This window comes from Pinus tabuliformis, chromosome X (genome assembly GCF_031772625.1).
Source record: "Pinus tabuliformis cultivar Carrire ecotype Pingquan chromosome X, CPIR1, whole genome shotgun sequence".
Classification (NCBI taxonomy): domain Eukaryota; kingdom Viridiplantae; phylum Streptophyta; class Pinopsida; order Pinales; family Pinaceae; genus Pinus; species Pinus tabuliformis.
Window position 1 is genome coordinate 1,258,160,656 of NC_142308.1, and position 26,485 is coordinate 1,258,187,140.

The 26,485-nt window shown below is 38.8% G+C and overlaps 1 long non-coding RNA gene across 1 annotated transcript in view; it reads left to right on the forward strand.

Annotated features, from left to right (window-relative positions):
• Positions 1–3,158: 3,158 nt before the first annotated feature.
• The window catches only part of LOC149144562 (uncharacterized), a 49,931-nt gene continuing 26,604 nt past the window's right edge, over positions 3,159–26,485 (forward strand). The window contains exons 1-3 of the long non-coding RNA XR_016264679.1: positions 3,159–3,502; positions 3,903–3,963; positions 4,283–4,367. This is a non-coding gene — a long non-coding RNA (uncharacterized LOC149144562). The remainder of the gene's footprint in view (positions 3,503–3,902; positions 3,964–4,282; positions 4,368–26,485) is intronic.

Below are 26,485 nucleotides of genomic sequence, written 5' to 3' on the forward strand. Positions count from 1 at the left end.
TTTGTATGTTACTCATACCATAGTGAAGGATATATTGAATCAACAAATATTTTTTAAGCATCCATGGGAAATGGGTGTCCAAAATTTAGGAGTACAACATGGAAATCAAACCAACAAAGTTAGTGAAGAAACAAGGATTAAGTGAGATGCTCATTAAGGGAAATGAGAGACCATTGGATATGAATAAAGAAGAAACCCCTGAAATGTTATTTACAATTTTGGATGAATTAGAATAACATGAATGATATGAAAATATCATTTATTTCTTGAAGAATTTGACATGTTGAGATCACCTTATTGATTATAAAAGAAGGGCCATGAGACGAAAAGCATCAAAATACATTGTATGGTTCAAGGAGGCATTGACTAGAAAACCAAATTGTTTGATTCTAATATGTGTTGATGGCATGGAAGCTCAAACGTTGATGGAAGAATCACATACAATTTTTTGTGGTAGACCTCATACAACTTGAACCACAATACACAAAATTCTAAGAGTAGGATATGATTGTCCAACCATATTTGAAGATGTTCATAGATTCGTACAATGTCAATTATTTATAGGGAAAACAACACCTAGCAACTTTAAAAATTAACTTTAAAATTGGTAGTAGTAGAGGCATCCTTATAGTAATGGGGCTTCGATTTTCTTCGGTAATTCAAAGAAGATGATGTGGCAGTGGATTCAAATGGATCCTCATTTCCATTGATTACTTCATCGGGTGGGCTGGGTATATATGTACAAAGAGGGTAATGGATAGCATAGCTGAGGAGTTCATGAAAGAAAGGATTATAACAATGTTTGGCATCTTAGCTAAGATTCCAATCAAATATTGGCATTATTGGTTGTATGGATTATTGGCATGGGGCCATTGGAGTTATTAGGGTCATTAGCACAGATCATAGGAAATTTATTAACATGGAGGTCGTAAGGTTTGTAAGAGTTTAATAGCATAAGGACCATTAATACATAGACCATAAGAGTGGTCACAATGATAGGGGTTATTAATATAAGGATTATACAGTTTCTTCATGTAGTAACACATGTGAGTTCTAGGGTTATGAGTGTGAAGATTGTGTGTGATGAGAGTTATCCTAGTTAAATTGTGTTAATTTGTACAATATTAGTTTCTTTCTATTTTCATACACTTTGTACTTTACCATTATCTCTTTCAGGGGACTTTGTTTATATTGATCACTCACCCACTTTAATATATATATATATATGTGTGTGTGTGTGTGTATGTGTGTGTCCTCATGATGAACTACATTGGTTGGTTCGAAACATCACCCAGAAATTTCTCATTGTGATTAATCTAGAAAAATTCCATCAAAAGTTAATTGTTGTTGGAAGCAATATTGAGACATCCATATAAACACGGATACCAACATAGGCCATGTATTTGTCTTGTTTTGTGGCCTCTGCTACTTTAACAAAGAAGCCCAACTTGTTGTCAACGCCTTCAAAAATTTCAAGGTCCTAGTACTCCTATGGTATAGTGTAAAGTCTAATACATACAAGGGTATGAGTAAAATTTTCCTTACTTGGATTGAATTTTTCAATTTAGCATCTTAGGTGTAGCCCCGTGAAATGGAAGAAATATGGGCCATTGTCAAAGATTGAATCTCTATTAGCTTGGCTATGGGATGTGGCGGTGAAGAAGATTTTGGAACCTAGATTAAGGTCAACGTGCCCTTTGGGTGTCCACTGGGTGTTGATCGAAGCCACCAAATCTTTTGCTGTAAGCCAAAGACCCAAGGAACAACATGCGATGACATGATCTTTCATGAATTGAACATAGTTGCTTATCGCTCTGTTTTGATTTCATATGTCAGGATATTGTCAATTTTAGGGATGCATTGTCGTTGTTTCCAAGCATTTGCATTTGTTTGGGATTACAATTGATTATACACGAATGGTTTTGCTTCCTTTCCCTCTGGATTAATTGGTTTAGAATCATTTTACAATAAGTAGAGTTTGAGACTCCATTTTAATTGGAATGTTGGCCATAGTCACATGAAGCACAATTTACCAATAATTTTTTTATAAGAGGGGGGGTTAACCCTTGTGGATCTATCATGGTGATGAACAAAAACAGACACTTGAAAACACTAATTCCTTTCACTTAACAAAATCAAATTACTTAACTTACACAATACCCCAATAATGATCTAATCCTGATGTATACAATGATTGAGTCTTTTAAGGCATATTGCATTTTCCAATTATCCCTCTACCACTTTGGCATTCTTCCTCATCATCTTATTGCACTCATCAATCAAAATATTCAAGAAAAGTTTTATGGTTGAGACAATCTTGAGTCTAGTTAGTGATTGAGTCTGATTTTAGTTAAACTATAATGTACTTAGTTTCCTATAGAAGTAAGTCACACTCATCAATTAAAATATTAAAAAAAAGTTCCACTGTATCATGTACCTTTATGTGAGTGTAGGTTTATAACACATCACATTAAAGAAAAGATAACCTCTTATAAAAGCAAATCAAATAGATCATAACAATGTTCCATTTTTGGTCGATTATTCCAATGATTAACAAATTCACTATGATTAAAAAAAAATCCATGTGTAAGACGGTAGCAAACCCTTAATTTGGTAATTGTATGCATGGATTTAAACTTTATAATAGAAATAATTTCATTTTTCCAACATCACCCAAGTAAAGGGTGGGGCACAGTGCAACTAGGTGTGGAGATGGAGATGATGAAATAAATAACACTAACTGGTGAAATGACATTGACTTTAACATTACAGTAAAAATTGGCTTTGTCATTTGCTAGGTGTAGAGATGGAGATGATAAAATAATGACACTAACTGGTGAAATGGCACTTATCACTGAGTTCAACATTAGTAAAAACTAGCTTTGTCATTTGTTGTTGTTGTTTTTTTTTTTTTAAGTAGTGTTTGAATCAATTTTTTTTATGATGGAAATGGATTCAGCGCCATCCAAAACCACTCCTAAAATCCAGAAACTTGACAATTATATCATCCAAAATCCAATTTTCAAATAATTCAGCTAAATTGTATGAAAAGAACTCCATTATTTTCCAAACAAACTATGCGGTAAAAAAAGGGGTCTAGCGTGAAGCAGTGTACATGAAATGATAAAAACTGAAAACGCAAAAAGGTATTTGCGGAGTGGGTGTAAAAAGAAAAAAAGCGAAAAACGCAAAAAAGGTTGTTGGAGGTGCGAGAGATACAAAGTGCAGCGAATTGGGGTTTTCTCACTGTTTTAAGAATTGGGGTTTTTTTAATTCAATATTAGGGATGTGATGGTGAGCGAGTAGCAGAGAGTAGAGGCGGTGTAGTTGGTGCAGAGTCCTGTCGAAGTTGAGACCATGTTGCGTCTTCTTGAAATTCAGAATTTGCTCAGTTCTTACCGGAGAGGGTGATCGAGGTTGAAAAGTGGATGTTGGGGAAAATGAAATGCTTTTCCTAAATGGGTATTTCTGCAAATGCCCTCTCCTCCCGCGCATTGAATAGGTAATTTTCTGTAACGCTTTAATTCATAAAAGTATTTTTGTGCTGTTCTTCTTTTACTTTGTATTCCGGTAATTCTTTTGACACTCAAACTGAGCAGAGAAGATAATTTATGCAGAGCATAGCACAGAGGATAATGGGTTGTTTCTTCAGTGTTTTTGGTTTTTCATCTCTTAATTTAGTTTTTGTTGCTTCTACTTATTTTGCTTTTCAATATTTTAATAGTTTTTACCCATATGAGTTGAGAGTCATGGCATGACTATCCTATTTTTCTTCTATGCTTATACTGTATTTTTTCGTTTTTGGGTTTTCCGTTTGGTGACCTCGTTGAAACCCTATGCATATACTGTATTTTTTCGTTTTTGGGTTTTCCGTTTGGTGACCTCGTTGAAACCCTATGCAGAGTCTGCCATCGGTGGAAATCAAGGGTGATGGAAGAGGTGTGCAAGGTTTTTTTCGCTGAGGTATTTTTTGTTTGTTTGTTGTTAATTTAGGATAATCTGTAACTAGTGAAGGTTATCCTGAACAGACTTAGGATCAAATTTAACTGGCTGCCACTATAAACCTAGGCTATCTGCAACCGCCTGTAAGCCACACAATAGCAGGAAACTTATGTCTCAACAAGAGCCGAGATGTTCGTTATGAGGTCGCCTACTCTTCTAGCCAAAACACAACAGGTCATATATATATATATATACTTAATGAGGTATTTTTAATCTCTGATGTTGTGTTGCTATTACGTGCTTTATGTTTTTCAATAGTTTTAATATTATCTATGTGCAGGGTTAGGAATATTTTGGAGGAGTGCTGGTGAAGACGTGGGGCTTTGCACAGACAAAGGACCAGACATTCAAAATTCTCATTAGTGGTATTTATTATTTCCTTCCTGTTATGTACTGTCAAAATACTTATATCCTATTCTTTGTGCTGGAAACGTAAAACATCTTTGTTGTTTTTTAAACGTAAAACATCTTTGTTGTTTTTTAAACGTAAAACATCTTTGTTGTTTTTTAAAGTAGAATTTGTTATAGAAAGGTAAAATAAGAAGATAGGTCGTTTTTATTTCATTAATGGCTTTTCTAATCCATCACTCTCATTAGTGTTTGGTTTTGTGAAATTGTAATTAATCCCATGCTCACCATTATTCTAACAACATTCCATCATTATTTTGTAACAAAGATATGATGTCAATTTCCTCTCAAACAAAGAATCATTATTCACTAACAAAGATATGATGTCAATTTCCTCTCAAACAAAGAATCATAATTCACAGAGTATAAATTTATAGTATTAGCTTTTAAGAGGAAGGAAGCGACTAAAGATCAAGGGTGAGCTTTTAGATACCTCTACAATATTTATAAATCAATTGTGTAATTCATCCTCTTAAAAATCATGCTTTATTTGCTCTACTTATAAATTAATTGTATAATTCATCCTCTCTTTAAAATTATGATTTATTTGCTCTTAAGTTGATGTAGTTTAACTTTTCCCATCAATTATTGATATTACAGGGTAAATATTCATTTCAAGTGAATATCACTTGTTCTCGATGTCCTCATCACTTAATGGATAGTAAATAGCAAATGAGTAGCTCAACTCTTCCGATAAATTATTGATATTACATAATAGATATTCATTGATTCCAGATGTCCTCATTAGGGTAGTCGAGATATTGAATAAAAAACCATGCTCTTAGTAAGAAAAAAAACTTAGCCTTGTATCTTTGTTCATTTTACTCCTAATACTATTGGCTCTAGGTCCTTGCTCACCTTACTCCTAGTAACGTGGATTTGTTGTAAGGTGCATTTTATATATATTTATATAGTTTTATTATATGTTATTAGTTTAATATAATAATAATAATAATCTAAATTTAAGGTTGTGGTATGATATTTTTTTGTCTGCGGAACAAGTTTCTTGTTTATGGGATAAGGGATCCTCCTTCATGTAGAAGTTTATGTAGGTGTGCATATTCCACCCCCTCTAGATTTGAATCTATGACCTCTTACATAGAAACACATCTTCTTAAACTTCAAGCTTGCCCAAGTCCTACTCTAGACATAAACTTTAATCATTTTTCCCTCATTTAGTATGTTGGTTTTGTAGTTTTTTCATCTACAAATTGTTGATTTTTCTAGTGCAGTTAGGGTTAGCACAATATTTATGAAATTCTGATAATTACTTTTGATGTAGATTTTCTTTTTACTTTTTTCAATACATCATTCAATAATTATACTTTAGAAATTCAACAATGAAGAACAATAAAACATTAGAGATCACAATGCACAAAAGCGAGACAAGATTTACCTTGGGAAAACCCACTACAGGGAAAATCCCAACAACTTTTCAATAGAGATATTTCTCTTATTAAATAAGATACACACCTAAACTTATGGTCAAATCTGGTTTTCTCCTCCAAGTCAAGTCACTCAAACTTCGTTCTGCTTGTCTGATCTAGAAATTTTAGCCTCCTAACAACTATCTAGTAGCCCAGAATTTCCCCCCCCAATAATTGCCCAATGACCCATAAAATTCCGACACTCCAACAACAATTGCCCCAGAAAGATGTCAATCACAGAGAAAGAGACTAGACCACACATGCAAGATGCTAGCTAGAGAGAGAGAGAGAGAGAAGATTTTGTCCTCCTTTTTTTCGTCCGTCACTGCCTTTGCCTAGAAACTGTCTTGAGTGAGAGATGCGAATTGGCCAAATGAGGAGCTTGAGCTACCTTTATATAGTAGTCTGTTTACGATAAAAGGACGTGTCTCTTGGCCAGGGATGAATTGACTTGGAGGGAAGCCGACCTGTCACTTTTGGAGCCAAAAATTTCATTTTAAAAATTCGAATTTACATCTCTTAAAAGTCACAATGGGACTTTGACTCAAGCATTTATAAATATGCTTTACAATGATAAATATAATTTCATAAGTGATCACAAGTACATGATGAAGATCGACCATAGTTACAAATTCAACACTCCCTCTTAACTAGGGAGGTATTCAATAAGCATTGTCATAGATGTTCTCATATCGTCATCTATCATCAACATTCGCTAGTGGCCATATTCGGGGCAGTACCAAACCCATGGTAATGTCATCAACATATCAGGGCACACTCCTCCAGAGTGACTGGTCCTTGAATTCCATGGCCACCGCCTAGGCCAAAATACTGAGACCCTCAACTAGCAAGCACCCACTCGCCCTTCCTTGTGAGCACTCTGGGCCAAGATCTCACTCAACCCCTACCAAGTTGGTGATCAGGTCTAGATGTTGAACAAGACCTCACTCCACCCTATCTGGTGTGTGATCACAGTCTCGGACCTCACTCCACCCTTCCAGTGTGTGATCAGGGTCTAGATGCTGAAGGACCTTACTTCACCATGCCTAGTGTGTGTTCAGGGTCGAGGACCTCACTCCATCCTTTCGGTGTGTGAGTAGGGTCCAGATGCTGAAGGACCTCACTCCACCATGCCTGGTGTGTGATCAGGGTCTAGGACCTCACTCCACAGTTTCTAGTGTGTGATCAGGGTCCTCTAAGAGACACTCACTCAACACTACCTATTGAGCCCTCTAAGTCTCTTGGACCCATTCTCCCTTTCAGGAGAAAGTCCATTCGTGCTGTAATCAAATCAACACTCCTTATCAACGAGAGGGGTGATTTCCATAAGTCCCAACTTGTCTCTGAAGTACATGAACTTGTCCCTTACTAATGACTTCGTCAAAACATCAGTTGTCTACTCATCGGTGGAGATGTACTCTAGCCTTATTGCTCTCCTTTGCACCATGTTGCGGATGTAGTAATACTTAATCTCAATATGCTTCGACCTGCCATGGAACACGAGATTCTCTAAAAGTTTCACACAACTCTGATTATCGCAATGTATCATCATTGGTTCCAACTCTTGGCGAAACAATCTTACAAACAACTTTCAGAGCCATATGGCTTCGGTACAAGTCTCATTGGGTGCATTGTACTTCAATAGTGCTGAGTGCGATTGACCTCTGCCTCCTCATCCACGATATCATAGTGGATCCCAAACTAAAACATACTTCCGAGGTACTCTTCCTATCTTCAACACTTCCTGCCCAATATGCATACATATATCCCTAAAGCTGTACATCCTTGTTTGCAACATACCTCAAGCCATAGTTCACTATACCACACAAATATCTCAAGATGTGCGTTGTTGCAAGCCAATGCTTGTGCCTTGGTTCTACTTGGAACTAGTTTAAAGTGTTCACAACAAAGCAAAGGTCCAACCTATTGTTAACCAAATATATCAACATATCAATCCACTGTCGATACACAGATGGATCTACCAATTTGGAGTTAAAGCCTCTTAACTTTTTCAAGTTAGCCACCATAGGAGTCATCATGGATTTGCAATCCATAAGACTGAATCTCTGAAGGACCTCTATCACATACTTTCCTTAATTAAGGAAGACTTCACCGGGTTTTTGTGATACTTCTAGTCCCAAGTAATAGTGCATTAACCCAAGATCCTTCATATCAAACTCATAAGCCAATTGCTTCTTGGATTGAATGATAAGAGGCTTGGCCCCTGTCATAAACAAATTGTCAACATATAACAATAAGATCACAGGGGCATTCTTCATAACCTTAAAGTAAAGATTCAAAACAACTCTGCTTTTGGTAAATCCCAGTCTCGTAAGATAACCGTCGATAGGAGCATACCAAGCTCTTGGAGCTTGCTTAAGTCCATACAAGGCCTTTTTTGATTTGAAAACATGAGACTCCTTTCCATGTACCTCGAATCCTTGAGGTTGCTCTATGTACACCTCTTCCTCAATTACTCCATTGAGGAAAGCAACTTTTACATCCATTTGGTGTAGTTCGCATCCCATAGAAGCAACAAGTGAAATGATGAATCTAACGATGGTGTACCTGGCAATTGGAGCAAAAGTCTCATCATAGTCTTCTCCCTCTTTCTTAGAGAATCCTCCAACTATGAACCATGCCTTGTATTTGTCAATACTACCATTTGCAATGTGATTTATCTTGTAGACCCACTTGGAAGTCACCATTGACTTCCCTTCAGGCCTTGGCACAATCTCCCAGACATCATTTTTCATGATCAATTGGTACTCTTCATTCATTGTTGGAACTATAAACTGGTTCTGCTGGATTTTGAGGGCCTTCTGGCCTTTCGGTACATTATGTAGAACTTGAATGCTCCTCTCTTGAGGCCTCCTAATTTACTTCTTCCAAGTAATCTATGGAGACTACCTAATGTTGAGAAATCTAGGGCGTCAATAGATAGGTGATTTCTCTACTTGTGATAATTGCTTGTGATAGTCTTTTTACTTCTCGATTATGATCTTCTCTTCTTGAGTTATTATTGTGTTTTTTTCATCAAGACAATTACCAATTCATGCACAATAAAGAGACAAGAGATACAATATATAGGTTGAAAGCCAGGGCCAAAACATCTTACTCTTTGAGAGAAAAAAACCCAAACAAATTATTCTTATAGAACCTTCAATTGACGAATACCAAGACATTGGCAAATACCCTTGACACTAGAGCCCTTTGAAGACCAAGTCACAAGTCTCCTTTTCAACCTTAGATCAACATCGCTCTTCTTCTTTCTCTTCTCAACTTCCTTCAAAATTTCGGTCTCTTCTTGTAGGTCTACCTTTTCTTCACAACAAAAAACCCTAGTTATGTTTTGTGTCTTGAATAGTCTCCTCTTTGAGGGAGACTCTTGTCTCTCTTACTCGACTTCCTTCAACGAAGTTCTTCGCCCAAACAAGATCACCTTTATGTGACTGCAATCTTTGATCTTCCTTTGCCAACTTTGAACTTGCAATTCTCGCATGTGTGAGGGTAAACTAGCCCAAAAACAGTCCACAACGATGACACTCTCCTTTGCTATCCTTCCTTCTTTCTTCGCTAGCTTTAAGGCTCTTTCTAAGATGATTTGCACACTTGATATTAGATACTTGCTTCACCGAATTGATGTTCTCCAAATGAGTTTGAACACTTCTATATATAGTCGTTTTTCCATGACAATTAGGCCAACATGATCACAAGGGTAGGTCGACTTCATCTTTTTCAAATCATCCTTTCGTTGTAAGCCGACTTGAGTGAGGACCAGTGACAATGTCTTGGAGGGTGATTTTCAAAACAAATTTGACTTTTTACAATGTGTAACATGCCTTCAATACATGACAATGACTCTTTAGACTTTTATGACTAGATGACAAAATCCCTAAGAGCTCATAATAGGAGCCTTAACTAAAATAAAATCTCTTGCTTATGAAACCCATGATGCAAGCATTACAATAATTTTATTTTTCTTCTTTACATCCTTTACATAAAAATCACAATTACATGTCATTATGAAGACCGAACCTAGTCACACTTTTCAACACTCCCTCTTAACTAGAGAGGTATTCATAATGGTACTTGGTCATTCTCAATCCAAAGAATCTCTCATAAGAAGAATCGGATTGGAAACCCATATGTATAGCATTCTATCAACTAACATTGTCATGTAGCAAGGCCTTGACTAACAACTCTATCTCTCCACAAGATCTGAGCTCAATGCTAGCGAGACCAATGATTTATAGACACTCTCATCATTGTCTCTCCTGGAACATACCCCACTCGCTCAGGGTGTGTTCCATCAGGACTATTCTTATCTTGGATTTTCAGTCCTTAAAGAATATCGGTCCTCTACGACTACTATTATCTTGGATGCCCTATCTCATCCTCAAAGAGCATCAGATGCCAAATGATTACCTAATCATCTGTTCTGTCTTCCCAAGTGAAGACCAGAATGATGTGCCTATCTCTCCCTCTCAATTAGGGAGGACATATCAATTCCAATAAATGAATGTATTCATTCCTACAGAAGGAAAGTACCTAAGCTCCCTCTTGGCTTAAGAATTTTTCTTTCAAGTTTCTACCAAGTAAGAAACTTGTTTCCAGGCTCCCTCTTAATTAGGGAACTACAACAACTCCTCAGGTGGAGATGAAAAGACAACCAATTGCTTAAATAGCTCCTTCCTTCAATGTCATGAATTTCTTCTTTGTTATGGAGTCTTCATCTTTTGGGACTTCTTCATAGGGCACAAACCATCCATCACTTTCATCCCTGAGTTAGTCATGTCATTATTCCTTTCATCAGAAAGTGATCCATCAATCTACATCTAGCCTTTCTTCATGTCATGCTGCCTTCTTCATTGTTAATTTTAGGCAACAATGGTATGTTCTATGCTTTAGAGCAATTTTACTTTAATTTCTTTATTAGCCCAATTTCAATATCTAGATTAGCAATCACATCAACATGATAGTAAAATGCGGATATAACATAAACATAAACAGTATAAGACAAGCCGAGACAAGGGGACACAAGATGTGGCACGAGCCAGGGACAAACCCCAATGTGGGGAAACCCTTGATCAAATCTTCTTATATCCTTCAATAGTTCAACAAAGAGAGAGATAATACAAGCTACAAATATGATAATCTATGACAGCGACAAAAGAGCCCTAACCAAAAAAGTCAACATTGGTCAACAGGGTATAATTTTTCCTCAATTCAGCTCGGTCAAACCCTGTCAACTTCGGCCTCCAACAACAAGTCTAATCAACCCAAAACAAGTCTGAAAAGTCCAGTCAAAACTGGTCAACAAAAGTCAACCTTGTGGCAAGCCCTAGTACAGTCAATGTTGGTCAAAGGAGAGGTCAGATTGCCTCGATTTTTGTGCCCATATTTGCGGCTTGCTAGGACAGAGATACCTCACCCAAACCAAAGTTAAAACAGGTCAACGCAGTCAAACAACCTCCCTGCAGCTCGGTCAACGCTGGTCAACATAGTCAACAAAAATTTGTCCTCCTTTCCTTCACATGTGTGAGAGAGAAGATTGCCCAGAAATGCGTACCCAATCACAAGAGGAGAGAGAGAGAGATGTGAGATGAGATGATGGTAAAATGACTTGAGGTCTCCTTCTTTTTATATGCAACGTTGAGGATGAATTGGGGGTTTGAATGCTGTTTTGCTTGCTGGCCGACCTTGACAATTTGTCCATAATATAAATAAATTCATATCTTCATTTGTACATGTCGGAATCGGATGATCTTTAGATCAATCCTACACCTCTCGGAGAGAGGAATCCAAGAAAAATATCAGCGATCATAAATAAGATGTCCCATGTGGAGTTTGGCCCTAGTTGCCAATTTTAACACTCCCTCTCAACTAGGGAGAACTCCATCTGCTAATCCATCTGCCAATCTTTACTATCTCTGCCATCAATGCACTGCTCTGCTCTACTCTGCTGAACTATGAAGAAGAAGTGATTGAGAATGTATCATACCATTCTCTACTGACCCAAAGTCAGTCCATAAAAGAGAGTGTCTCATACCACTCTCACTGACCTGAAGTCAGTTTCAATCAAAAGAGAGTGTCTCATATCACTCTTACTGACTCGAAGTCAGTTCCAATTGATACTAGATCAATATTAGTGATCCTAGCATAGGGAGTATGGTAGTACACAATGTGTCCATCAGTAGTACTATGGTCCATATCCTCATTTCCCTAGTCATTGGCCAAAAGAGAGGTACTTCCCATGAGTCCCAGACTACATGGGTAGGATGTCTTAACAGGAAAAGGATGAACCACTCATATGTCGCCACGGGATATCACAGGGGAAGGCTGAACCACTCACCCTGTATACAACAAATCACTAGGGGAAGGCTGAACCACAAACATTGTGGTTTCTCATCGCTCCAAGAAGTACCCCAAGCCCCCCGGAGCTCCTAGAGCTCAATGTCCATATCATACAGGACCCTCATAAGAGGGTCTCTCCACGACTCCAAGTCGTTCTCGGAAGGCTAAGAACTTGACCTTCCCCAGGGTCTTTGTTAGAATATCGACGACCTGCTCATCAGTCCCAATGTGATGGAGCCTTATTACTCCTCGTTGTACCATATCCCAGATAAAGTGGTACCTAATGTCTATATGCTTGGAGCAATCACGAAACACAAGATTCTCTGGTAATTGGATCCCACTCTAGTTGTTGCAAAAGATCATGGTGGTATCTAGCACATGTCCAAACAGCTTACTGAAGAGCTTTCTCAACTAGACAACTTCACAGGAGGCCATACTAGCAGCTATGTATTTGGCCTCAGCGATGCTCAAGGTAACCGATTTCTGCTTCTTGCTCATCTAGGATATCGAAGCAAAACTCAAAGAAAAACAACATCCAGAAGTGCTCTTGCGATCCACCATACTGCTAGCCCAATCAACATCAGAATAACCATGCAACCTCACATCTCTGGCAGTATATCTTAGTCCACGAGTGATTGTGCCCCAAAGATATCTCTGAAGATTCTTGGCACCAATCCAATGTATATGATGAGGCATAACCATATATTGGCTCAATGTGTTAACTGCAAAACATATGTCCGGACGAAACTTCACCAAGAACATCAGTGCTCTTATGTGTTGTCGATACTAAGAAGCATTTCCCAATTCAGGTTCGATAGCATTACCACATAACTTCTTAAAGTTAAGTTCCATTGGTGTAGTCACAGGCTTGCAGTCTACTATCCCAAATCTTTCCAATATCTTCACAACATATTTTCCCTGAGATAGGAAAATTTCACCTGGATTTTGCCAGACCTCCAACCCTAGGAAGTAGTGCATCGATCCTAGGTCCTTCATCTCAAATTCAGAAGCCAACTTCCTCTTACATTTTTGAATGAGAGGGTCTGCACTTGTCAGAAAGAGGTCATCCACATAAAGTGCCAGTATGAGAGGTTTATCATTTTCAACCTTAAAATAAATGTTCGGATTGGCTCCACTTTTAGTGAATCTCAGCTTCATCAGATAGCTATCGATCCTCTCATACCAAGCTCAGGGTGCTTGCTTCAACCCATAGAGAGCTTTCTTCAACTTGCATACATGAGATTCTTGATCATGAACCTCAAACCCCTCGGGTTGTTCCACAAAGACTTCCTCTTTGATCGAACCATGCAAGAAGGCGACTTTGACATCCATCTGATGTAGGTTCCATCCTTGTGAGACAACAAGGGCTATGATCGAGCAGATGGTGGTGTATTGGGCAACAGGTGCAAATATATCATCGTAATCTACACCTTCCTTTTGAGAGAAGCCTTGAGCAACAAAGCGAGCCTTGAAATTTTCTGCACTTCCATCAACTCCATGCTTGATTTTGTAGAGCCACTTAGAGGTGACAACCGATTTGTCCTGGGGTCTAGGGACCACATCCCAGACATCATTCTTCATAATTGACTCGTATTCTTCATTCATAGCATCCTTCCATACTTTTTGCTTCATGGCTTCTTCAAATGATGAAGGCTCATTTTGAATGATAGTGCTCATGACAGTGAAGTATCCTTGATACATGTTCGACTTCTTGCTTTCACGAAAAGTCCCCCTTGGTGCAATATGTCTCTTGGCATCTTTGAGAGTCTCGCTAAATTATGAGGGTCTCCTTTTGGAGGAGGAGGGTTCATGAGGAGGAGGATCAATAGGATCCATAGGTTCATCAACATCAAATATCGTTTCGTCGTATTTTGCACCCTGAGTTCTGGTGTCAGCTTCTTTGTCCTTCCTTAGGATAGTAAGGTTGTCGATCTTCCTGAGGGACATATCTTCTTCGAAGGTGACATCATGACTTATCTCAACTTCCTTTTCACTAGCCACATAAATTCTATATCCCTTAGAATTTTTACTATAACTCACAAAGATTCCTTTCTTCCCAGATACACCCAATTTGTTTCTTTTCTCTTTCGGCACATGAAAATATACGGGACTTCCAAATATTCTAAAATGAGAGACATCGGGTTTCTTACAAGTGAACATTTCTTCGGGAGTCTTGGAGTCCAATGCTTGATGAGGGTATCGATTTTGAACATACACGACAATATTTGCAGCTTCAACCCATAGGAACTTTGAAAGCCCTTGATCATGAAGCATGGCACGAACAACTTCTACAATAGTGCGATTCTCCCTTTCAGCAACACCATTTTGCTCGGGAGTGTATGGCGTTGTTGTCTCCCTCTTAATGCTAGTTTCTTTGCAATAATTTTGGAATTCATTGGATTCGTACACGGTCCCATTATCAGTCCTCAATATCTTGATTTTATTCTCGGATTGGTTTTCGATCAAGGCTTTGAAGTGTCGGAATCAAATGAACACTTCATCCTTCTGCTTCAAGAAGTAGATCTAGGTCTTGCGAGAATAATCATCTGTAAAGGTGAGATAATATAAGTATCCTCCCAAAGGGTTTACGAGCATCATACCAGATATGTCGGAGTGGATCAATTGCAATATGTCTGTGGTCTTGCTATTACTTGAGGGGATGGTCCCTTTGTAAGTTTTCCTTTGGCACATCTCGAACATACACCTTCATGCTCTATTTTGAACTTGCGCATACCTGTCACCATCTGTCTCACATCGGGTAGGGCCTTATAATGAAGATGCGCAAACCTCCGGTGCTATGGTTTAGATTGTAGAGATATGTCGCAAGACATGCCTCCTAAATTCCTAATGGACTTCCTCCAACTTGATACAAAGTGTCAACCCTGAACCCAAGAGTAAAAGCATCTTTAAAATTTCTTTTCCAAACACATACCTTTCCATCGATGAATGCCACCTTGAATCCTTTGTACTCCATGACTAAGACGGACACCAGGTTCTTCTTGAGATCAGGTACATATAGTATTTCTTGCAAATGAATAGTGTTACCTTGATTCAATTGAGGGTAACATTCCCTACTCCCTTCACGGGATAGGTGGCATCATCTCGAAGGATGATCTCCAAGTTTGTCTCCTTTTTATATCAGATTAGAGAGGGCTTCCTTGTATCCGGTGAAGTGCCCTGAGGCACCACTATCAATCAACCAATTTCCCAAAGTGTCCAAAGGAGAGGTAGTGGAGAGGGCCGATATAAGATAGTACTCTTTTTTCTTATTGTTAAAAACATTGGATTCTTCATACTTGGAGTTCCTTGATTTCTTGGAGGGTCGACCATTTCCTTGATGCCCCACATTCCTTTTTCCTTTGCCATTGGACCTGCCATTCCTTTGATCGTTGTTGTTGAAGTTGCCCCTGGAATGATTGTGATCATCATCATGCGATGTGTCCCTTCTATTTGGACACTCCCTTGCACAGTGGTCAAACTTATTGCAAACAAAGCACCTGCCTTTCCTCCCTCCCTTGGATCCAGGCTGTACATTGAAATGGCCTTTAGTCCCTGCATTATTTCTCCTTTAAGGTCTTCAATTCGAAGATGTAGGTCACTAGACGCTTGTCAATGGAATCTCTGATAATCTTCTTTGCTTTGACTTCAACCCTATTGTACTTGGTCTTCGCAGCAGCTGGTGCATTTGAAGGAAGCTCAGAGATTTTACCCTTCACATAATCCAACACTTCTTGTTCTTCCAAGGTCAACAAGAGACATCTTCCATCCATTATAGTCAGATTTTTCACGGAGCTTGTCTTTAGCTTGGAAGTGGGATGAGGAACCCATTGAGCCTTTTTTCCTTGTCCAACTGTCTTTGGTGATTGCTCTTTCACTCTTGCTTGGGCTTTGTCTTCACTTCAGCTCTGATACCATGTTAATTTTAGGCAAAAATGGTATGTTCTACACTTTAGAGCAATTTTACTTCAATTTATTTATTAGCCCAATATCATTATCCAGATTAGCAATCACATCAACATGATAGTAAAATGCAGATAGAACATAAACGTAAACAGTAGAAGACAAGCCAAGACAAGAGGACACAAGATGTGGCACCAGCAAGGGACAAACCCCAATATGGGGAAACCCTTGATCAATTCTTCTTATATTTTTCAATAGTTCAACAGAGAGAGAGATAATACAATTTACAAATATGATAATTTATGACAGCAGCAAAAGAGCCCTAACCAAAAAAGTCAACGCTGGTCAACATGGCAGAATTCTTCCTCAATTCAGCTTGGTCAAACCTTGTCAACTTCGACCTCCAATAGCAAGTCTAATCAACCCAAAACAGTCCGAAAAAGTCCAGTCAAAATTGGTCAACAAAAGTCAACCCTGCGGCCAACCCTAGTATAGTCAATGCTGTTCAAAGGAGAGGTCAGATTGCCTCGATTTTTGTGCCCATATCTGCGGCCTGCTAGGATACAGATACCTCACCCAAACCGAAGTCAAAATAGGTCAACGCCATCAAACAACCTCCCTATAGCTCGGTCAACGCAGTCAACAGAAATCAGTGCTCTTTTCCTTCGCACATGTGCGAAGAAGATTGCCCAAAAATGCGTACCCAATCACACGAGGAGAGAGAGAGAGAGATGTGAGATGGGATGATGGTAAAATGACTTGAGGTCTGCTTTTTATATGCAACATTGATGATGAATTGGGCATTTGAATGCCTGTTTTGCTTGCTCGCTAACCTTGACAATTTGTCCATAATATAAATAAATTCATATCTTCATTTGTACATGTCAGAATCAAATGATCTTTAGATCAATCCTACACCTATCGGAGAGAGGAATCCAAGAAAAATATCAGCTATCATAAATAAGATGACCCATGTGAAGTTTGGCCCTAGTTTCCAATTTTAACATTCAGTCTTCTTCGGAAAGATCTTACATCCTTCTACATCCACAATTCTTCCCTTGGCAATCCTACATAAGCCCATCTAGATATTGTTCAAGAATAATAAATGAACACTTAAATCAAAATTACCTTTGTGATGGTCTTTCATCCTGACATCTTCCTGTAGGCATCAACATCCTGCATATGTGTTGACACATCTCCCAAAGACATGTATTGTCAAGGGTCTCCATCTTTTCCAGACTACCATTAGAGTCTTCATATCTTTCTGGGAGATATCATAGTCAAATCTTCTTGGTCTTTCGGATGTTGATTGCCTTTACCATTGTTGCATATTCCACGATCTCTTCCTTCCTTTCTTCACACATTTCATTCCCAGGAGCTTCCAATCAGAGTTCCTCAATTGTAGTCAACCACCTCATACTTCATATGAGGACATATTATGTTGATTTCATCTAGTGAATATGTGACCCATGCATTCCTGCATCCTTTTGAGGGAGGAGATCCTTTCTTTTGATCATGCTCTTAAGATAGAGCATTAGTTCATGATATCTGCAACCATATGACATGACTTCCATAATATCAAATGTAAGCATACATACCTCATCTTTCCTTTGGGTCATCCAAACTTCCTGCAACAACTTCCTTTGAATGAAGGAGTTTCATTCCCTTGATCTGCTTCTTTGTTATGTCATCATACCATCATCCCATGAATTCCACAAGTTTGGAATTCTTGATGAAACACTTGCTTCCCCTCATGATCGATGAACCTTACAATGAAGATTCCATTAGAGAATCTTGAGGATCTTGCATATCCTATCCTGCAGATGTTACATTTTTCACTGATGTATGATGAGCCTCGTCTTAGATGACTTCTCCCATTTTCCTTAAGTATCACTTGAGCTTTCAATGAGGTTTCCATGAGCTATATCCTACATAGTTGACTACCATAGATTTTGTTCCAGACATCCTTCTTGTTCCCTGAGCTCTTACTTCTAATGCTTCTACCATGATGCCATTTTCTAATATGATGCATTCTATCTTGTTTACAATGCTTCCTATCTAGATAAATATAATGTACACAATTGAAGAGTACCTTTAGTGAAGGAGATTATCTTAGTCATAGTAGAGATCTCTCATTTCCTCCTTCTTAGGCTTCTTCGTCTCAGGTTCTTCCACTTCTTCGGTATTATGGGATTCTTCCTTATTTCTCTTGTTATTGTCCCTTTTAAGTTTAGGACAATCTCTTATATGGTGCCCATATTCTTGACATCCATAGCATTAAACCTTAGCCATGTTCTTCTTTTTCTTTTGAGAACCAAATTTTCCGAACTTTCTTTTTCTTTTTGTCATAGTAGGATATGCTTGATTTTGCTCATTTGATCTTATATTAGTTTTTGCCTTCAGCGTGGTTTCTTTGATCGTTGACAATGACCACAAATCCTGGAAAGGAGTGGATTCTTTCATCCCATAAATACTTGAAGTGAAGTTGCCCCATTCCTCTGGTGGTGCATTTAATACTACAATGATCATTTCTCCGTCAGACATTATTTTACCCAGAATTCTCTGGGTCCTCACTTTCCCTTTCATGTATTTAGCAAGTGTTTGAGCATCTTCTTTAGGAGGTTGAGTTATTGACCCTTTGATGTCTTAGATGACTTCATTCTCAATAAGGTTTAGATCTGTTCTTTTCTTCCATGCAAGGAAATTTGAAGCCCCCACTAATTTGTTGCTTTCCTTGCAAAAAGAAATTTTGATAGATTCAAATGAAGTCATCAAAATACTTACTTGAGTAGATGTTGCTCTCTCCACATGCTTCCTCCTTTAACTTGATAGTGATATAGATATGAGAAGACTACTCCTTGATAGATTCTTTCTTCAAGAGTAGTCCTTGATCCCTTTGGTGAAGAGATCACTTTGATGAAGTTCTTCAAATTAATGAGAGAGAGCTTGCTGTACAAACCCTTTTGAAGATGATGACAATGTTCTTCAATCTAGCCTTCTTTAGTCTTTTGGAAAAACTTCCACTCCTTAGATGATGGTTGAGTGATAATCTCGGTAATGATTCTAGGGTTTTGGTCTTTCTTTCTGCTTCCTCCCTGATAATGATTCCAAGACTTTTGTTGAAGTAGAATTCTTTGATCTAGGGTTTTGATATGATGTAGATCTTGAACTTTTGCTTTGGTATTTTTTGACTCACTTTGATCCCTTTCTTGTAACTCTATCCTTGTGTGTCTCCTTAATTAGATGCCCCTACTCGGCGTTGTCACCTTAGCTTCGATGCCATGTTGAGAAATCTAGGGCATCAATAGATAACTGATTTCTCAACTTATGGTAATTGCTTATGATAGTCTTTTTACTTCTTGATTATGATATTCTCTTCTTGAGTTATTATTGTGTTCTTTTCATCAAGACAATTACCAAATCATGCACAATAAAGAGACAAGAGACACAATATATAGGCTGTCAGCCAGGGCCAAAACCTCTCACTCTTTGAGAGGAGAAGCCCAAAAAATTCTTCTTATAGAACCTTCAATTGATGAATACGAAGACCATGACAAAGACCCTTGACACTAGAGCCCTTCCAAGACCAAGTCACAAGTCTCCTCTTCACCCTTAGATCAACACTACTCTTCCTCTTTCTCTTCTCGGCTTCCTTCAGAATTTCAGCCTCTTCTTGTAGGTCTGTGATACCTTTTCTTCACAACAGAAACCCTAGTTTAGTTTTGCCTCTTGAATAGTCTCCTCCTTGAGGGAGACTCTTTTCTCTCTTACTCGACATCCTTCAACAAAGTTCTTCACCCAAACAAGATCACCTTTATATGACTGAAATCTATGATCTTCCTTTGCCAACTTCAGACTTGTAATTCTCGCATGTGTGAGGGTAAACTAGCCCAAAAACAATCCACAATGATGACACTCTCCTTTGCTATCCTTCCTTCTTTCTTCGCTGGCTTTAAGGCTCTTTCTAAGATGATTTGCGCACTTGATATTAGAGACTTGCTTCACCGAATTGATGTTCTCCAAATGAGGCCGAGCACTGCTATATATAGTCGTTTGTCCATGACAGTTAGGCCGACATGATCACAAGGATAGGTCGACTTCATCTTTCTCGAATCATCCTTTCATTGTAGGCCGACTTGAGTGAGGGCTAGTGACAAGGTCTTGGAGGGTGACTTACAAAAACAAATTTGACCTTTTACAATGTGTAACATGCCTTCAATACATGACAATAACTCTTTAGACTGTTATGACTAGATGGCAAAATCCTTACGAGCTCATAATGAGAGCCTTAACTAAAATAAAATCTCTTGCTCATGAAACCCATGATGCAAGCATTACAATAATTTTATTTTTCTTCTTTACATCTTTTACATAAAAATCACAATTACATGTTATTATGAAGACCAAACCTAGTTACACTTTCAATACCTTAGACCTCCAATATGCCACTTTCTCATCGAAGGTGACATCTCGACTGCCTCAATTTGTCGTTGTTTTGGAATGTAAATTCTGTAGGCTTTTGAAGATTCATTGTATCCAACAAAAATGCCTTTATTTCATGAGGCTCAAGCTTGTTCCTCTTATCCTTAGGAACATGAATATATATAGGACAACCAAAGATTCTCATGTGCCCAACCTTTGGCTTCCTTTTGGAGAAGGCTTCTTCAAGAGTCATACTTTCGATAATTCTATGGGGACTTTAGTTTCGATTATACATAGTTGTTTGCGATGCTTCCCCCTATAAGAACAACGACAAGTCCAAAGCATGCATCATGGCCTTGGCATATTCTTTCTGTTCTTTCGTTCTGCTACACCTTTTTGTTATGGATTATAGGGAACAATTAGCCCTCTCTTAATCCTAGCTTGCTTGCAGAAAGCGACAAGTTCCTTTGAGGTGTATTATTTTACTTGTCAAGTTTTCCACTTCAACTTTGAATTCTTGGAACTTGTCAAATACCTCGTATTTTGTCTTCAAGAGATATGTCCATGTCTTATGAGAGAAGTCATCAATGAATGTCACGTAGTACAATGAACCACCAAGCGATTTTATGGGCATCATAGCACATACATCAAAATGAATTTTGTCAAATACCTCGGTTTTTGCCTTCAAGAGATATATCCATGTCTTATGAGAGAAGTCATCAATGAATGTCACGTAGTACAACGAACCACAAAGTGATTTTATGGGCATCAAACCACATACATCAGAGTGAATCAAGTCCAAAGCTTCCTTAGATCTATTGTCAGTGCCTGGAAATGGTTTCTTAATGTTCTCCTAAGAGCACAACCTTGTGTTAAAATTGGCAACTAGGGCCAAACTCCATGTGGGTCATCTTATTTATGGTAGCTAATATTTTTCTTGGATCCCTCTCATTGAGAGGTGTCAGATTGATCTAAAGATCGTCCGATTTCGATAACTATTCATGGAGATATGAATTTATTTGTGTTAATGGGATAATTTGTCAAGGTCGACCAGCAACCAAATAACCCCCATGTGTGCTCAACGTCTTAGTATAAAAGGAGGTGACTTGAGAGTCATTTACACACACTTCACTCTTGATTTCTCTCCACTTGTTTTGGGTTTTAGTGGAAGAGAATTCTAAGAGGAGGAAGCCCTAAATGCAGGAGGAAAGGAGGCTAAACAAACTGCCTTAGTCGCAGTCCTTAAGATGATGGTCTACCCGCAGTCTAAGAGAGAAGATCCCTGCCTCTATACGCTGCCTAAAGGATGCCTAGCCGCAGTCCAAGCATATGGAGATATAACACGATGGAGGAGGCCTATATGCGTTGCCCTTATATGCAGGTCTATTCTGCCCTAGCCGCAGGTCTGTCCAGCCCTAGTCGCAGGTTTGTGATACCCTAGCCAAAGGCCATTTCAGGCGACTGGATTGTTGGAAGGAGGGCTGAGAGGGCAGGTTGATAGGTCGAGTAGAGGAGGAGCAAAACACTGATAATTGGGTGTCTGTTTGGGCACGTTTTGGAGGAGGCCAAAAGCTACAACAAGTTAGGCTGCAGGCCATAACAAGTAGTTAGAGGTATTCTAGGGCTGCGTTGAGGTGGACAGACCCTTAAGAGGACAACGTGGCATGGGAGGAGCCTCTACAAGGTAGGCCACAACACTTGAGGGCTAGTCTCATTCACTGTGTGTTGGGGTAAGGGCAGTGGTACATGCCCTAACCAGAAGTGCAGGCACAACAGTGCTAACAGTGGTGACAACAATATTTTTGTGGAGGATTGTTGGGTTAAAGTGTTGACCGCAATTGAATCATGGTACATAGGCAATGGTACATGGGACAATAATGATACTTGAAGCAACAAGTACATGGTGCAACAAATGGTACATGGGACAACAATGATACTTGAAGCAACAAATACATGGTGCAACAAATGGTACATGGGACAACAATGATACTTGAAGCAACAAATACATGGTGCAACAAATGGTACATGGGACAACAATGGTACTTGAAGCAACAAGTACATGGTGCAACAAATGGTACATGGGACAACAATGATACTTGGAGCAACAAGTACATGGTGCAACAATGGTACATGGTGCAGCGTTGGTACAACAATGAGAGCTGCAAGTACAGTGCAGCATAGTCCACTTAGCACTGTGAGTTGTAGCAGGATGATGCATTTGGGTGCAACATAGTGCAATGAAGAGCTCAACAGTACAATGATGGGTACAATCATGATTAGTGAAGCATGATGAGACGCAGCATAGTGATGATGGGTGCAACATGGTGCAACACAGTGAGATGCAACATGATGATGAGGAGCAGCACAATGATAGGTGCAACATGGTGATGGAGTCACCTTGGAGAATCAGTTGAAGCAACATGTCTTCAACTGAGTTCAGCTACCTCATGTATCATCTTCTTAGAGATGATCTATGCTCTTATTAGATAAGTCAAAGTGTTTACTTCTATTGTAAATGTACTATCTTTCTCTCTCTGCTGAACTATTGAAAAACATAAGAAGAATTGAACAAGGGTTTCCCCACATTGGGGTTTGTTCCTAGCTAGCGCCACGTCTTGTGTTCTCTTGTCTTGGCTTGTCTTCTGCGATTTATGTTTATGTTCTATCTGCAATTTACTATTATGCTGATGTGATGTAGAAATTCCCACTGTAGATCAACTGATTATGCAATATACTAAAGCAAAATACAAGATCTACTTCTACAACAAACTTTGCGAAAGCTTAATTGAATTGAGCAAAATCAATGAGAACACATATAATTGAGAATGAGAAATTAATCACACATAACACATAAGAAATAACCCGGGAAAGCCTCAGCCTAAAACCCCAATCTTTGTGTTATCATACAAGTGGAAATATGTACGAGTTACAAAAAGAATCAGTTCACAAGCTATCCTGCTCTCTTTGCAATCAAACAATACTGCTCATAGACAGTCAAAGGCTCTCACAACCTTCTCCTCTGCTCTCCAAGCCTCCTATTCCCTTGCGCAATTTTTCTTGGGGTCCAGTGTTTCCACTTGTGTGAATTTCCACCTCACACTGCTCACTTGGCTCAGAAATAACTACACAAACCTGAAGGAGATAATTCCTTATGCATGGATGAGTTTCCTATATAGGAAAAATTCTCCAACTAATCGTACACTGCCCCTTCCTCTGATCTCAACTGGGTCTCTTACTGAACTGACATGCATGAGTTATTTATGAGAGAATATTGAGTTATCTGAAGTGCATCAGTTACATGCATGCATGCATTAACAAACTAAACTCACAATCAGTTCCACAAACTGTTGGAACTAATCTAACTGGACTTAACTCAGATAACTGAGCTAACTAATTACAACTCAAAGTACAACTCATCATGATTTCCTTAATCAAGGGATAACTTCCTCAAACAATGGAGAAACTGTTGCATGTCTTCACGTAGACTTCATGTTTGATTCCCTACAACTAATTAACTCAAGATGAATTAATTAATTATTTTTGAACAGCTGCTAAGATCAAATTCGAATTTTAATTGTCAATTTTAGTTCAGGGACTAACTAAAATTGGAATCCGTCCCAAAATGCTATTTATAACAATGCTATTTTTAGCACTTCCATTTTTCATTCCTTGTGGCTATGTCCAACACTAGTACTCGAACTGCTATTTATAACAATGCTATTTTTAACATTTCTTGTTGCCATTTTCAACACTCCCTCTTAACAAGAAAGACATTCAACTCGAACCCAATCCTGAACCTTTGGAATGTTCTGCATGCAACACTTCTCCCAAGTGTTATTGCTCCAGCAACTCTAGAAACAAAAATCTCCTAATTGACCTCCTTGTTGGGCTAGAAACACCCTCTGATGCTAAAGCTCCCTCTGCCGCTGACAAGTGCTCCCTCTCTCACCTCTGAGCTGCTACAACACTCCATGCATCTCGCGCCGTTGCACAGTTCTCTGTGCCATCTTGCATTGGTGCAACACTCCTATGCCTCTCGCATTGTTGCAGCCTGCTAGCTCTACATTGTCTTGGGATTTTTGCACTGTAGCTCTCTCTGCCGCTCCATCCGCATCTGTCTCTACCCACTTAGCCTGTCCTGCTACTCCTCATCGGGGCTCCCGTAGCAAGGTCTAATCCAAGAGGCTGGGTACCTCAAGGATCCTGCCCCTATTTCAGCCTTCTTGGGGCTATCACGTCACATCGCCCCACCTCCCACCTGGAGGTATGGATACATGTGATCCCTTTGCCCACTTGGCTTGAAATTTCCCCCTATTGGAGATATCTGCATGAGTGGATGCCTCCACTCGCTCTCCTTTCGGATTCTCCAGTTGTGGCTTCTCCACAACCTCTTGAAGCTGCTTCACCATTTGTGGCTCCTCCACAATTGTTTGAGACTTCTTCTGGCGCTGCATGTTGATAGGTAATTTACTCTCCCTCTCAACCACGAAGTATCTAACCTTTGCCTTGCTCCTCAAGGCTTTGCATGCATCTTGTACCTCAAGTGTATACAGGTTCTTGGCTAGCACACCAATCTGTTTCATCTTTCCCACTGTCACGAAATTTTCTGGAAAAAGCGCTGATTTTAAATCAGCGATATCTCCCTTATCCAAACTCTGATTCATCCGATTTTTTTTTTTGAATTTGGGTCTTTTTTCCGCAAGGAATCCAGATCTGCTATTTGTTTCTAAAAATTTTGCACAAAAATTTTCAGATTTGCTCTGAAAACTCGCTGCCTTTTTTTTATACTTTGAATTTTCTTCTTCATATACTGTTCATTGCTTCGATCACCTTTGCTCCGATACCATGTAGAAATTCCCCCTGTAGATCAACAAATTATGCAATATACTAAAGCAAAATACAAGATCTACTTCTACAACAAACTTTGCGGAAGCTTAATCGAATTGAACAAGATCAATGAGAACACATATAACTGAGAATGAGAAATCAATCACATATAACACAAAAGAAATAACCCGGGGAAAGCCTCAGCCTAAAACCCAATCTCTGTATTATCATACAAGTGGAAATATGTTCAAGTTACAAAAAGAATTAGCTCACAAACTATCTTGCTCTCTCTGCAATCAAATAATACTGCTCATAGACAGTCAAAGGCTCTCACAACCTTCTCCTCTGCCCTCCAAGCCTCCTATTTCCTTGCGCAGTTTTTCTTGGGGTCCAGTGTTTCCACTTGTGTGAATTCCCACCTCACATTGCTCACTTGGCTAAGAAATAACTGCACAAACATGAAGGAGATAATTCCTTATGCATGGATGAGTTTCCTATATAGGAAAAATTCTCCAACTAATCGTACACTGCCCCTTCCTCTGATCTCAACTGGGTCTCTTCCTGAACTGAGAGAATATTGAGTTATCTGAAGTGCAGCAGTTACATGCATGCATGCATTAACAAACTAAACTCACATTCAGTTCCACAAACTGTTGGAACTAATCTAACTCGACTTAACTCAGATAACTGAGCTAACTAATTACAACTCAAAGTACAACTCATCATGATTTCCTTAATCAAGGGATAACTTCCTCAATTAATGAAGAAATTGTTGCATGTCTTCACATAGACTTCATGTTTGATTTCCTACAACTAATTAACTCAAGATGAATTAATTAATTATTTTTCAAATAGTTGCTAAGATCAAATTCAAATTTTAATGGAGCTTCAATGCCTGAAAAAAAGTGAAACAGGTCGGGAGGGGTGACATGAAAACGACTCTCAATTTTAGTTTAGGGATTAACTAAAATTGGAATCCATCCCGAAATGCTATTTATAGCAATGCTATTTTTAGCATTTCCATTTTTCATTCTTTGTTGCTATGTCCAACACTTGTACCTGAACTGCTATTTATAACAATGCTATTTTTAGCATTTCTTGTTGCCATTTTCAACATGTAATTGCTAATCTGAAAAAGATTT